The sequence below is a fragment of the Poecilia formosa genome, unplaced genomic scaffold (genome assembly GCF_000485575.1).
Source record: "Poecilia formosa unplaced genomic scaffold, Poecilia_formosa-5.1.2 Scaffold40, whole genome shotgun sequence".
In the NCBI taxonomy this organism is placed as follows: Eukaryota; Metazoa; Chordata; class Actinopteri; order Cyprinodontiformes; family Poeciliidae; genus Poecilia; species Poecilia formosa.
The window spans coordinates 353,795-358,219 of record NW_006799979.1 but is presented as its reverse complement, the minus strand read 5'-3'; positions in this window follow the sequence as shown (position 1 = coordinate 358,219).

Genomic DNA, 4,425 nt, shown 5'->3' with positions numbered 1-4,425 from the left:
TATAAGCCAGAATCACATCAAACGTGACACAGAGGAGCTGGAAACCATTAGCTTCACTTTGTCTCTTTTGCGATAATTGCCGAAAATAACGTCATGTTCAGTGTCATCTTGTTAGCCAAAAAAAATAACTGATTACCAATTTAATAAGCCAAATTATGGCTTTGATATGGAAGAAAATTTATAAATACATGAATCAGTGTGAAAATGCTTTAAATTTGCTGTTTAATAAAAAGATTTACCATAAAATGGCCAAAAAAAGAGGAATCCTGTTCAAATCTTTGTTGGAGAAATTAGCTTCAAATCAGTTGGAGGCAATGTTTGTTCATTTTGTAAGAATTCAAATAGCTAATGTTCAATGAAATCATTTGTCAGTTTATGCTATTTACACAGTGCTACTATCATGTTTTTGCCATTGGCGGTGTTTCACATGGGATGCGTGGCTCTCTGCCCAGGGCAGCATGAAAAGAGGAGGCTGCATCATTGGCACTGAAAATAAACAAACAGTTGTCTGGTTGTTGTTTTACAAGAGACTTTTCCAGAGGTTGTTAGTGTTACACCACTCCAGGATGACTTGGTGTTTGGAAAAAAGAAAACCAAAAATTTGGTTGATCATTTAGAAGATTGTTGACAACTCCACGTGCTTCTACTGCCACCTGCAGAAGAACTACATTATACACTAGAACTTGAATGTTTGTAATAAAACAATAATTATTAACAGAGTTAGTCAGTTTTAGCAATACACTATACCCTCCCTCAGTTCTAAGAGGCAGGGTCACTTTTATGAGTTTTTATTTATTTATTTTTTTTTTATGTGGTTTCGAGAACTGACGGTCTGATGGGACACCTTGATCACTTCTCTGTTGTCTGACCGTGACATCTGCTGTGCTCTTGAGCGTCGCACTAAGACTTTGGGAGGGTTGAGCAAGTTCTACATTAGTGTTGCCACTCCATAGTGTTTTCTCACAGTGCAATCACTGTGAGAAAACAGAGTTAATCCACGGTATTTAAACTGGTATGACTGACAAGTGGCTTGATAGACATAAAGTGTCTTAAAAACGTCATCTTCTTTCAACTTTTCACACTTTAGGGGTTAAAACTACACAGTTTTCATCTTATATTGTTTTAATATGATACATGACCACAACGTAGCACAGTTTTTGAAGTCGTTGAAATTAAAGCTGTCAAGAAAATGATGTTTGTGTCAATTCTTATTTAAACCGTAGTCTCAGACTAGATGGACAGTATCTTTGCACAGCAATTTCAAGCTTTAAATCTTGAGGCAGAATATCTACTTGATTTTGGTCTGGACTTAGACTAGGCCATCCTAACGCATGAGTATGCTTTTCATTTTACAGTGACCACTGTGAGAAAATAAGGCTTTAACAAATAGAACAAAATCACACATTTGATTATTGCCTTGCCTGGTTAAACAGAATATTCTGCACAAATATTCTTGAAATAAAAGGTAAGCTTAATAGAACCTTTAATCTAATCATAAAAAACACACAAAAATGACCATTTCTATTGTTCATCTGTTTATTGTTTGGCAGTAGGATCACCTTACACTGACACAAACATTAGAAGCAAATTGTGAAATCATGTGATATCTTTCTAAAATAATGGCCTAAGCTTCTTTTGGCCATGAGTTTTTATGGGAGCATGACTATAAAACAGAGCCATTGGTAAATTCTTGATGGTTTTATCAAATTAAATGTGTTCATTGGAAGAGTGTGTGTATTTGTGAGCACTGGAGGTGAAGGGGATTCATACAAAAAAACGCCACTGCTCGACACTAAATTTTACTTGTAAAACAAGGCACTTTTCTTTAATTAATATTATTTATTTAATTACTTATTATACAATTCACACTCATGTCCTTCAAAAGAACAACTTATGGAGACGGTGGCTAACATTGGCAAAAAAAATAAATAAATAAAAAATACATGTCTGAGAGACCTGAACTCAGCATGTAAAGAATGTGATCATTGTTTTATTAGAGGTGTCACAGATATGAATAAGAAATCAGCATCTTCTTTATACCTCACTCCTCTGGCTTTCAACACCCCTGTGTTCTCTTATTTTTATGCAAAACACATCGCAAAAGGTCAAAGAAGAGACGCGGCAGACGAGAAACGAGAGCATGAGCGCACATGCACTTATATATATATCTATATCTACATATATATATATATATTTTTTTTGCGAGAGTGTCTACAATTATGAGTTCACGATGTGTGTGTGTGTGTGCGTGTGTGTGTGTGTGTGTGTGTGTGTTTTCAGCAGGGGTTAGAGCCGGTCTCCCGCGCACGCTGTGCTCATTGAGAAGTGGTGTCTTGTGCCTGGAGGGGGGGGAACAGGGGGGCAGACGGGCGGCGAGGCGCCGAAGAAAGAGGTCACATCCATATTCATCGCGTTGGACATGCACATGTAAAGCACTTTTAATATGCCGTGACAGGGGAAAGTTGTGTTGAGGCGGAAGGAGACAGAACGAGAGCAGCCACGGTGACAAACGGGAACGTTTGTGAGAAACGTCCACATGTGCGTCTTCGTCGGGACCCGGATGGCCTGAATCTCAATGACCTGCAAAATCGAGTGACGGGGCAGCGGGCGCGTCGTTACCGTCGCTGAAGAAAGAGCCAAGTGGTGCATTCCAAATGAATGTGACTTGGTTAATAAATGTTGCCCCTTACATATTCAATCCAAGTTAATGCACGGGATTTAAACTGGTATGACTGACAAGTGGCTTGACAGACATAAAGTGTCTTAAAAACGTCATCTTCTTTCAACTTTTCACACTTTAAGGGTTAAAACTACACAGTTTTTGTCTTATATTGTTTTAATATGATACATGAACACAACGTAGCACAGTTTTTGAAGTCGTTGAAATTAAAGCTGTCAAGAAAATGATGTTTGTGTCAATTCTTATTTAAACCGTAGTCTCAGACTAGATGGACAGTATCTTTGCACAGCAATTTCAAGCTTTAAATCTTGAGGCAGAATATCTACTTTGATTTTGGTCTGGACTTAGACTAGGCCATCCTAACACACGAGTATGCTTTTCATTTTAGCTCTGGCTGGATGCTTAGTGTTGAGGTGAACCAACCCAAGTGCAGTTTACAGCAGATTGTCTTCCAGGATTGTCATATTCAGCTTAATCAATAAACTCTGGCCAGTTTCCTGACTCTTTTGAAGAAATTAAAAGTATTCCTATGACTTGATACTTTCCCTGTAATGTTTCACAGTGGGGATGGTTTGTTTGAGTCCGTTAATAGTTTTCAAAAGGACGCAGTGTTTTTTGCATGTGGGGAAGATGTTTAATTTTGATCATGTGGACACGTTTGTCCACATGGTTGCTGTGTCCCTTAAAGGGCCAACACGCTGAAATCGGACCTCATTGTTGCAGTTGGGTGACAAAAATCCCGTCATTTTGTTCTCAGCTTCTTGTCATTCACCTCTTCTTGTCACAACTCCTCTGCATGTGATTGTTATGTGATTGACCAGATTGTTGTGTTTGTTTATGCTGAAAAGCTCTCAGAGCTCAGATTATCATGAAGCCGATTTTTCAGTCGGCGACCAGGAAGGACAGTTTTTAGGAGCAACTGTCCGAGGCTGTGAAGAAGTAGACACATCTGTATGACTCTTCCAGACCAACCTACAAAGATTAATTCAAGGCAAAAAAAAAAAAAATTCCTGCATGGAAACAGCACAGACATTGTGCACAGAGGAGGCCAAAAAGTGTGGCACTCTCCACATGACTGTTTTGTGAAGGTCAAGCTGTACTGTTGAAAACAACACCAAACACCAGGACATATTCCTCAGTGGGAGGGGTTTCACCGGGGCTTGTGTCTTGTGGACCTCGAAGGGCATGTACCAAAATGACCGTTTCCAAACCATGTGACCACATTTCTACTGTTCGACTTCGACCTGACCATGCTGGGCCCCATGCACGGCTCCTGGAAAACAGAATTTTTATGGTTTTAATGGCTTTCTTTCAACAATAAAGATTCATTCTTCTCGCTACTCTTGCGTAAAAGTTACATTTGTGAGTGGCGCAGCTAGAAGTTTGATAATAGTTTCTGTTCTGTGGGCCAATGGTGATTTTGGGCCGGGGCATCTTTCTTTTTCATTTTTTTTTTTTTAAGTTATGATGTTTATTGGTACTCAAAAGTGGCAGATCAGCGGCCCATTAGTCATGATTGATTCTGCGCTGGACCAATTGCAGCAGCTGAGGGCCGATGCCTCCTCCCACTTGGGCCATGGCTGCCACTCAATCAGTCACGGTGGGGATGAAGACTGAACGACATGGAAGGTGGCAAAAAACAAAAAGCAGACTCTGGAAAAGTTAAAAAGAGGCAATTTTTAACACCATATTTACATGGCTTGTAAATGTAACAATTTAACAATTGTTAAATATAATTAACAATT